Genomic DNA, 11191 nt, shown 5'->3' with positions numbered 1-11191 from the left:
GCTAAAAAAGAATACACAGCCATATGTAATATGTTCACAATATACCTTTCAGAGAATTTTACACTCCTATTGAGGTACCACTAGTTGCTAGTGGAAAGCTTCAAATTCAAAACATACACAACACATTTCTGTGCGTTTAATATAAAAGTATTGTTCTACTTACTGATTGCAACTAATGAAGATTGTTCATCATTATTGTAAATACATTTGGATTTTTTGAATAATTATATAATTTGTTTATTTTATTTACCTAGTTATATTGTATATTAAATGAATTTAAAGCCATTTTTAAGATGGTAATGTAGCAAAACACTTATGTTTCTGTAGTATGACACGTTTTACAAACATAATTGCAACAAACATGATATATCCGATATCAAAAGTCATAATATTGGAAGATGTTGTTCCTAAGTGTAGATTAGAACTATTTAGAAACTCATTCGTACCTGACGCTACAAAATTTATTAAAAACAGATACGAGAGAAGCCGTTACAGTCAAAGCATTTAGAAAAAACTTGACAACAAAAATTGATATTCCACCACCATACTTTTCTTTTGGCAAATGATACACAAATATCATTCATACCAAGTTAAGACATTACTGTATACTAAACGATGATCTATATAAACGAAATATTGTAAGTAGTCCATTATGTTTATGTAAAAAAAATGAAGATGTGTATCATTTCTTTTTTGCATGCACAAATTATTCCAGTGCTAGAAGTACTCTTTTTAATCATTTGTTCATGCTTGATTTGGTTTCTATTGATATTAATGTATTATTATGTGGTGATGTTAATTTGCCTTTACAGATAAATAACAGAATTTTTGCTGCTGTTCATAAATTTATTGACGAAACATGTAGATTCTCTACATGATGTATTACATTATATTGTATCTATTTATTCATGTATCAATTGTATTATTTTTTTTCTTTTTGCATGACATATTGTATTATATAAGGAGAGGAATTCACTAAGTTATTTAGAACTTGTTTCCAATCCTTTTGATTGATATCAATAAACTACGTTCAAAACAATATTGGAAGTTAAACTGTTGTGGAAACGATTTCAAGAATGCTGTTAGAGAGAGTACCCTTTAGACCTCATGCTCACACCAAATTAAAGAATTCAAGTAAGGGTTTTTGAGACAAATCGAAAAAGAGAATGTTAGCAAAGTTGACAATCTAGACAGAAACATTTCATCTTTTGCTTATCGCTAGGAAGGAAGACCCACTCGTTGCTTTGCAACGAGCTTTGCTCTAGTTCTTTTTTTTCTTCTGCTTCCTAGACCGCAACTTTGAGGCCTCATATCTCGCTCACTTCTCAATGGATTTCGCTCAAATTTTCAGACGTTATAGACGTTAATAAACTCTATCAAAATGCTGTCTAAAATTTCAAAAAGCCACTTCCGGTTTTGAGTTATTTCCCTTTAAAGGAAAATTTATAGGCTTTCGTTTCCAGACAAAGGCTCAGAGACGGCTAAAGCTGGAGCATAAATTTAATGATTTTAGATAATAGAAGGATTGAAGTTGTGCACATCGGTTTTTGTTTTTCGATTTCTCTATTCAAAATGGCGCTATATAGGGGTCAAAAATTAGAACGCTTAAAAGAACAAAAAATTACTCGTATTTTTCTTTTTATCTTCTAAACTAAAATATTTTGTTAAAATATATAGCACATAATTTGTGCAGAATTATAAGATCTTTCAAATGATATGTCGAAAAAAGGGCTGACCCCTAAATTAAGGGACCTAGAGGGGCCAAAAGTTTTTTCCAGATATCTCAAACAGTATTGAGAATTTCTTATACATCAAAGAAGCAAAGTTGTTCAAAATATCAAGCTTTATCTGAGGGGGTCGTCAAAATACGTCCGTCGACGTCACTTCCGGTCGAACCGGAAGTAGTCAGAAAATGCATATTTTTGCCGTTTTTGACAGGTTTTTGGGTAACATGTGTCACTTGAAGCTTAAATATAAATTTTTCGTCCGTCGTCGTCACTTCCGGTCAAACCGGGAGTACCAAAGAATGGCTTAATTTTGCAATACTAAACATAGATTTGGAGGATTAACTTATTTTTGGACTTCATTACTCTTTTTAGGTCACCTGAGTAAACTCAGGTGACCTATTGCTATCCGTTTTCGTCCGTCGTCGTGCGTCGTGCGTTGTGCGTCGTGCGTTAACATTTGAACATTTTCAGCTTCTTCTCTGCAACCACTGAACCAATTTCAACCAAATTTGGCACAAAACATCTGTGGGTGAAGAGGAACAGAAATTGTGAATTTCATGATCCCTGCCCCCCTGGGGCCTGAGGGGTGGGGCCAAAACCACTAAAATTAATGCAATCTTTAAAAATCTTCTTCTTTACTCCTGGACATCAAGCAGTCAAACTGTTTGCATGACTGTAATCAGCATTGAGTTTTCTACCAAAATTGTGAAATTCATGGCCCTGGGGTCAGGGGTTCTAGGGCTAGGGTGGGGCTAAACAGGTTATATAGTGAAAATGCATTATTTCTTTGAAAATCTTCTTCTTTGCTCCTGGGCATTAAATAAACCAACTAAGTACATAGTTATGATGAGCAAGAGTGCCTCTACCAAAATTGTGAATTTTATGGCCCCAGGGTCAGGGGTTCTGGATTTAGGGCGGGGCTCTATTGATTATATAGTGAAAATACATGATTTCTTTGAAAATCTTCTTCTCTGCTCCGAGGTATAAAATAAACTAACTTAGTGCATAGATATGATGTGCAAGAGTGCCCCTACCAAAATTGTGAATTTTATGGCCCCAGGGTCAGGGATTCTGGTGTTAGGACGGGGCTCTATTGATTATATAGTGAAAATACATGAATTCTTTGAAAATCTTCTTCTCTGCTCCTGGGTATTAAATAAACTTACTAAGTGCATAGTTATGATGAGCAAGAGTGCCTCAACCAAAATTGTGAATTTTATGGCCCCAGGGTCAGGGATTCTGGTGTTAAGGGGGGGGGGCTCTATTGATTATATAGTGAAAATACATGAATTCTTTGAAAATCTTCTTCTCTGCTCCTGGGTATCAAATAAACTTACTAAGTGCATAGTTATGATGAGCAAGAGTGCCTCAACCAAAATTGTGAATTTTATGGCCCCAGGGTCAGGGATTCTGGTGATTGGGCGGGGCTCTATTGATTATATAGTGAAAATACATGAATTCTTTGAAAATCTTCTTCTCTGCTCCTGGGTATTAAATAAACTTACTAAGTGCTTAGTTATGATGAGCAAGAGTGCCTCTACCAAAATTGTGAATTTTATGGCCCCAGGGTCAGGGATTCTGGTGTTAGGGCGGGGCTCTATTGATTATATAGTGAAAATACATGAATTCCTTGAAAATCTTCTTCTCTGCTCCTGGGTATAACATAAACTAACTAAATGCATAGTTATGATGAAAAAGAGTGCCTCTACCAAAATTGTGAATTTTATGGCCCCAGGGTCAGGGATTCTGGTGTTAGGGCGGGGCTCTATTGATTATATAGTGAAAATACATGAATTCCTTGAAAATCTTCTTCTCTGCTCCTGGGTATAACATAAACTAACTAAATGCATAGTTATGATGAAAAAGAGTGCCTCTACCAAAATTGTGAATTTTATGGCCCCAGGGTCAGGGGTTCTGGTGTTAAGGGGGGGGGGGGCTCTACTGATTATATAGTGAAAATACATGAATTCCTTGAAAATCTTCTCTGCTCCTGGGTATTAAATAAACTTACAAAGTGCATAGTTATGATGAGCAAGAATGCCTCTACCAAAATTGTGAATTTTATATATGGCCCCAGGGTCAAGGGTTCTGGTGTTAGGACGGGGCTCTTTTGATTATATAGTGAAAATACATTAAATCTTTGAAAAAAATTTCTTCTTTGCTCCTGGGTATTAAGCAGATGAACTACCTATATAGTTATGATGAGCAAGAATGCCTCTTTGAAAACTATAAATTTTATGGCCCCAGGGTCAGGAATTCCGGTGTTAGGGCGGGGCTCTATTGATTATATAGTGCAAATACATTAAATCTTTGAAAATTTTCTTCTTTGCTCCTGGGTATTATGCATATGAACTACCTATATAGTTATGATAATCTTCCAGAATTGTGAAATTCAAGGCCCGAGGGTCAGGGGTTCCATAGAGGGGGGGGGAGGGGGGCTGTATGTATATACTGAAAATATAATATATAATGAATTGTTTGAAACCTGCTCCTTGGTATTAATCAAATATTTTTGAAAAACAAGAATGCCTGTACAAAAATTGTTCAATGTGTAGATCTAGGCCTAAGGGTCAGGGGTTCATGTGTGGTAGGGACACTACTGATTATTGCTGAATATTACTGATTAGTTGAAATGCATTTTTTGTTCCCCTACCCTGCCTATGGGTATTAAGTAACCAAACTAAGCAACTGCTAAGTGTATAGTTATGATGACCAATGGACTTCCAGCTCTTTCAAAATTGTGAATGCCATAGCATCTGGCTTAAAATATGAATCAAATTCAATCACTGGAAAGTTGTTGCATAATGCTCAGGTGACCTATAAGGCCCATGGGCCTCTTGTTTTTTAAAATGAAGGTTACTTCCGGTTAAACAGGACGGAAGACCTACTCGTTGCTTTGCAACGAGCTCGGCTCTAGTTATATTTAAAAATTGGTTTGTTGCCCATCATTGGAATCATACAAAGTTTGAATATTTAAAAAACAATCTTTTATCATTGATTATCTTCAACCGTCTACTTAAACACGAAGTGATTTCTGTAATCATTCCAGTAGATAGATATCTAGACAATTATACAACTTGGCTGTTATAATTACGCTAATTCTAAAGGTGGGTCGCGGATTTAGCCCATAAAAAATCTCACGGAAAAACATACACTGAAAATTTGTCAAATCGTTCTGTAGTATTTACAGTTTATTTTATATAAAATATTTATCAAATTTGTCGAAGCTGTTCTTATGCAGTGCCGCCTTGAACATGGTATTGTTGATGGTGCTGTTATGACGTTTTTCTAATAAATGCATAGGAAAATAAACATTTTTCAAGAGGGAGTTATTTTAAGAAATTGCAAGTAAATTCTAAACAGGTTAGACAAATTTATCAACTGTGTCTGTGCGTAAAAATAAATTTATTTAAAAAAAGAAATGATACGAGTTCTTTCTAGATTTTTTGTTACTTTATCTCTATTTTGATAATTACCGAAAATTCCCGTATTTTCCTATTTGACGTGAGTACGACGTTATTCATTTTAATGATAACATCATTTAAAAATCAAATTTAGACTTCTGGAGTTTAAACTAGAAGCTTACATTTCTAAAAAAGCAATTTTGGAGAGTATTAAAATAATACGGAGATAAAAAGAGCATATTTTTTATGAACTCGAAGGCCTCCCGTGCACCCCCGGTTAGAATTGGCCTGTAAAAAACAATAGTTCTTAATCTTGCTTTTGTATTATAAAAACTTTCTTTTTTAAAAAATAAAAAAAAATGTTTAGTTGCTATTAAGAATATTAAATTAAAAAGCCCACTTTTCCCTGTTATTCTAAATAAGACAATGCAGAGCGTAGTATTTTTTTTTATATTTGTAAAATTTAGAGAAAAAAGAGTGGTAACAAATTTTTAAGAAGGTTCCAAATTTCCACATTCTCTTTGTCAATTTTTATATTAAATGTTAATGTAAATATATGCAAATAGTTTCAAATCTAGAAAACGGATGATATTTGTAAGATATGGAATTTTATTTTCGCTATCAATATCTACACAACTAATTTTGAAAATTTAATTTCCCAGCTTTGCTCTTCCCTTTTTTCGGTGAAAATAGTTACGATATACTTACTATTAATCCTTGTATTTTTTTTTCTTTGAAGGATTTTATGGACCCAAACTAATTTAATTTTGTACCTGTAGAATTTACTTCGCATCTTCCTTATACTTTAATGCATGACATCAAACAATAATACAAAGATGATTAAAATATCGTAATATTTGCGGCGAATTATTGCTAATAACGAATTTTGTTCTTTATACACACAGATAAACAAGGGAACGTGAATCCTTACTCAGATTATACCATGAAAGGTTTTATACTTTTTTCTTGGTCAATAGGTAGAGCCGTGCTTTTTGTTGGTGTTTTTGTTCATTCTCTACCCATTCTAGTATTGTTGTAAATGTTTCTGGATTTACTATATTCCCATTAAAGTTCCTAATTGAGCTTCCATGCATGCCAACTTTCCTATACAACTTTTCCCTCCTTGTGTTAGTTTCCTCGTATCCGGCATCTCGGGGAAGTACAATTGTTGTTGTCCCTGTTTGCTTTTTTACTGTATTTTTTACCTGTTTGTACCTTTTTTCACCGTAACTGTACTTCAGCAATCCTATTGGTAATCTTAATGGCTTGTGCTTTTCCTGAAATATAAAAAGTAAGTATTGGTAATCACCTGAAATATAAAAAGTAAGTATTGGTAATCAAAGTAAAAAAAAAAGATATATTAAACCAAAATAGATTTAAGCTTATTTTTTCAGGGGGGTACCTGCGTTACCAACGTTGAGGTGGTTTAAGAAACAATACATCTCCATACATGGTATCCATTGACAAATACGCTAAACAGTCACTTGAAGGAGAGGCAAAACCAAAAATACAAATGAAATCACCTTCAGAACGGGTGGTTGATCATGCTAAAAGTGAGTTAGAGAAAAGACCAAAAAGCTTAAGCAGAGGAAACATTCCAGTGAGAAATCGACACGCAAATGAGGAGAACGTCCTGAGAAGAAAAAAACATTGTAAAGCTTAATGAAGACCTTTTTTGGAGTTTATTGTTTCCGAAGCAAAATTTTCATTTATTCCAAGAAGCCCATCAGAGTACCTGAAAATAAGGATTTGCCTATGAAATACCTGATTGTCTATTGGTAAGTAATCAGTCAAGGACAATTTAACCCACTTTTTTTATGTCCCCACCATGGAAAAGTTGGGGCATACAGTGTTAACCCTTTCTCTCCATCATTCCATCGTTGTCAGGGATCGACATTAAATGTCAGTGTTATCAGCGGAAACGTTTAGGGAAGCAATGCCAAGTCAACTTTCTCTGTTTGATATGCCACCCACACAGACAGCCGTTGGAAACAATTACTTTCAAGATGTGCGACCTATATCTCAGATTTCAGACAGATCACCAATTGAATATCAATAATCAGCTCAAAATGGAATGGACTATATTGACCTCAAGAAAACCAGGATTTACATCAAGCCAAAGGTCATGAATGGAGAAAATGCATTAGAAGCTGCAGATATAGTTGGTGCTGTAAACTTGTTACTGCAGTCGTTGTTCAGTCAAGTTGATGTTTCTTTGCAAAACGAACCAACAACCAGTTCCGGCGCGCATTACCCATACTTAATTAAGCATGTTAAATTCTCTTATTCACTACGGAAGTGACACCAAAAATTTGCAATTCACAGTTGTGAGAAAGTTGTGCTTGATCACAAAAAAATTCCTTATCTTTATCTTGATGCCTCAATCTTTATTGTGACGTCATATGACATTGTAAGTAAACATGGGTTTGTTTCCATACCAGTTAAAAAATGAACAATTTACATTCATTCGACAGTGTTTCTTACACTGCGACTGGGTATCATGATCAAAGTAAAATATCTGACTTTGATTTACATGTATTTGCATCGGTCAATATTTCAATGAGCTAAAAATATTAATGATCGAGCTACAAAATATTCTTTCTCATTTGACCACCGTCAGAATGGGAGAAGATTGTACATTTTGGCCGTGGGTTGCAACAATGGGTTATGTATAATCTGTCTTGATACCTTGTGGATTAACTACAGAATACTGCATCTGCAGATTCTCAATAAAAAAAAATTCATTTATTTCTTATTCAATTGTAAAAATTGACCTTTTAATATCACATGGGTTTAACATGTTTAAATGCCTTAATCGCTCAGAATTTGAGCTTTTAATTTTTTGTAACACTAATCTGTTTCACATCATCTTTACCATTTTTATTTAATCTGATTAAAAAAACACTGTTTACATACCCTCTGAGTGGTTGTAGTGACTGTACTGATGATCTATTGGTTCCTTGGATTACGACTTTTCCATTTAAAGCATAATAATTTCGCTGAAATATTCACAGGACACGCAATAAATTTTCATCTGGATTTGACATAAACTTCAGCATGTTCATGTCAATCACGTTTCCATGCCTACACGTTGGACACACAAGGGCTACTCCACCTATCGAAATCGCATCACAAATAGGATAAATCATCGCACTGTAAGCTGTAATCCATATCAAATAATATGTTACGATAACTTCGCAAGATGAATATATAGTCATTTACTCCCAACTTCCACCTTGTCGCCATTTTGTTTCTATACGATTGCAAAACGACATTCTTTAAAAATCGCTATTTTTTTCGTTAAAAAGTGAAAACAGATAAAGAAAAGCCATTTAATACAAATTACAAATAAAAATCACTCCAAAAATTATTTTTAATGGCTTAAAATAGCGATGCTGTTTTTGAATTATCCACTTCCGGCAGGATAATCCTACTTCCGGTAGCATTACTAGCATTGTCCTAGTTTCAAACCAGCATCAGGATAAGGATCAAACCAGGATCAGGATAAAGATAACTAGCATCAAAATCAGCAAGCAAAGGAAGCATCAAAATCAGCATTGATGCTGTAACAAAAATATTTCCCTGCACTGTAATATACATCGGGTTCGATATCTGATTATTGAATTTGCTGATTTTCGCGTGATTACAGGTAGATCCAGGAATATGAGTACAACATTTTTTGCCACACTTCTTGCTATAAGTTTTGGATTTTCTTCCGTAAATAGCTTTAATTTTTATCAATGTTCAGACAATGACTACAAGATGGTATGTGACTAGAGCTCTGGTGTGTTATATAGTGGGTGCGTCGCCCTTACTATCAGAGAAGTCGTGTTTCAATTTTTTGACGCATCATCAGCCATTGATTTAAGCTGCAGTTATTCTGTCCGCAGGATTTTCATTGCGGAATGTGATGATGTTTGCACAAATCTTGAAAGAATTCTAAGATCGAGTCATGTTGTGCAGGTGTTTTGAGGGGATTTGAAATGTGAATGGTATTTTTCTTTCATATCTGTGTATATTGTTCATCGTGTGACATTCTACATGTTTTCATTTTGTTACTGTTATTTCTTTAGGACTTTCCCCTTAGCCTTCCCTCTAGCAGAAGGTTCTCGGAAATTGACTCGAAGATTACCACCACAATACCGCCGAAATATGGCTGAAAAATTGCCGACTCGGCGTTAAACAATATAAAATCAATCAACCACCACAATAAGAGAATCCTCATCTCAGGATGTTAAGGTTAAGGTTCAATTTATCAACCATCACTAACTATCAACTAACTGCATTTATTAGTAAAATTTACTTTTCACATTGTGTAAGTATTTTTGTGGCCATGTGTTTGTATCTGTGTATTTTGTTTATCATTTGACATTCTATGTTCGTGTCCCCCTAGCCTTCCAACTAGCTTCTCACCAAGATAACCACCACCACAAGAGAATCCCCCGGCCAGGACGTTAAGGTTAGTGTAGAAGGTGCTTCAAATTAATTCATTACGAAATGATTTTAATTTTTTTAAAGCTAACTTGATCTATTCATTTGTTCAACCATATCGTTAATCTAAGAATGTAAAGGTATTACATTTATTTTTAAGTTTCAAACATTGGTATTATATATATCTCTTAATTTATCTTACCTACATTATGCAATTGTTTATCAATAGTCATAACTCAGTGTTAGCTGCAAATATCAGAAAAAGATAAGGTAGCATTGGTCATGAATTGCGTTATTATGCAACTTTTTTATGTTTCAACCATCTAAGACTACCAAATATGTTAAAAAGTGCCTTATAATCTTATTTCTTTTATGATTTTTCTAATAAATTTTAAATATTTCAGCCACCTCCGACAGCGGTCGGATACAACATCGACTGTGGATACAACATCGACTACGGATACAGCAGTAACCATTCTTATAAGTAAATATTTATCCATTTCTTCTGTTTGTTTGTCACTCATTACAATTATTATAACAATAACTTTTTAAAGAGTATTGCATATCAAAGTAAAACAAAACCAGTCTTTAAATAGTCCAATTTATATACTGGATCGAGTACTTGTCTTTCACTTGACTCTTTTGATTCAGAAGGTTATTTTAGACCACACACTGATGAATTATATGAGGATGTTCTTTAATTTTTTTTTTCAGCTATCTGTGCAGTTTTGACAAGTACTTTTGTACTTGTATTAATTATGATAACTATTTCTTGGTTAAAAAAGACAAGACACCATAATATGTTGTATCCAATATATCACGATCAATATCAGGTGGAAATAAGAGATGACCAATTATAAATAACACAACATCATTTTTTTTTTAATTTTGAGACATTTCTATTATGATATAGAATTATGCATTAAAATTTACTTCCAGTGATGTCCCCATATCATTCTGTTGTTTCGCGTTGTTGTCTGCAGTATCTTTCTGTGGTTTCCTGTGTTGGATGCTTGTTCAAGTGCTAGTTCGACGCTTTATTAGAAATCGTGTCCAACAAGACCATTTAGAAAACATAGAAAATGTTTATTCCAGTTATTCAATAGGAAACAATGATGAATAAATCTCCTTATGAATTTGCATGTGTAGGTATATAGTTATTTCTGTAAGATCAGAACATGTTAAAATTTTAAATTCTTCCTAACTACATGTAATATAAAACTAGAAGACTGGAATATTTTTAGTAGGTATAATTGGACTTCTCACCTATATTTGAAAGCAAATTGCTATCATAAGAAGAACTGTTAATAAACTTTTAAGAACTCAAAATGCTATTTACATGAAGATCGTTTACTTAGTGAATCTTGTTATTATTGCTCAAAAGTGGGCATTGTTCTTGACAAATGTTCCTCTTGGTTAGTTGACAATAGATTGAAAGGTAAGACATCTAGGTAAAACAAATTCTATTTTATTTGGTCCTCCAAGAAAGCTTCAAAGTATCACAGATTTAAAAATTGTGTGTAATGGTCACATTATTAAAGGTTCTGACAGTGTTAAATATTCAGGAATCTGTATTGACAAGTTTCTTTCATGTGAAAATATTGTTTTAAGTTTCATACAAAAAGTTAA

At 33.8% G+C, this 11191-nt stretch overlaps 1 pseudogene; it reads left to right on the top strand.

Moving 5' to 3' along the window:
* Positions 1-8794: 8794 nt before the first annotated feature.
* LOC134250105 (uncharacterized) lies at positions 8795-10422 on the top strand (annotated as a pseudogene).
* The last annotated feature ends 769 nt before the right edge of the window (positions 10423-11191 follow it).

Source organism: Saccostrea cucullata, unplaced genomic scaffold, assembly GCF_032062105.1.
Source record: "Saccostrea cucullata isolate Sc308-1 unplaced genomic scaffold, CSIRO_AGI_Scuc_v1 ctg2158, whole genome shotgun sequence".
Taxonomy (NCBI): domain Eukaryota; kingdom Metazoa; phylum Mollusca; class Bivalvia; order Ostreida; family Ostreidae; genus Saccostrea; species Saccostrea cuccullata.
This window is presented reverse-complemented; position numbering and strand designations above follow the sequence as displayed.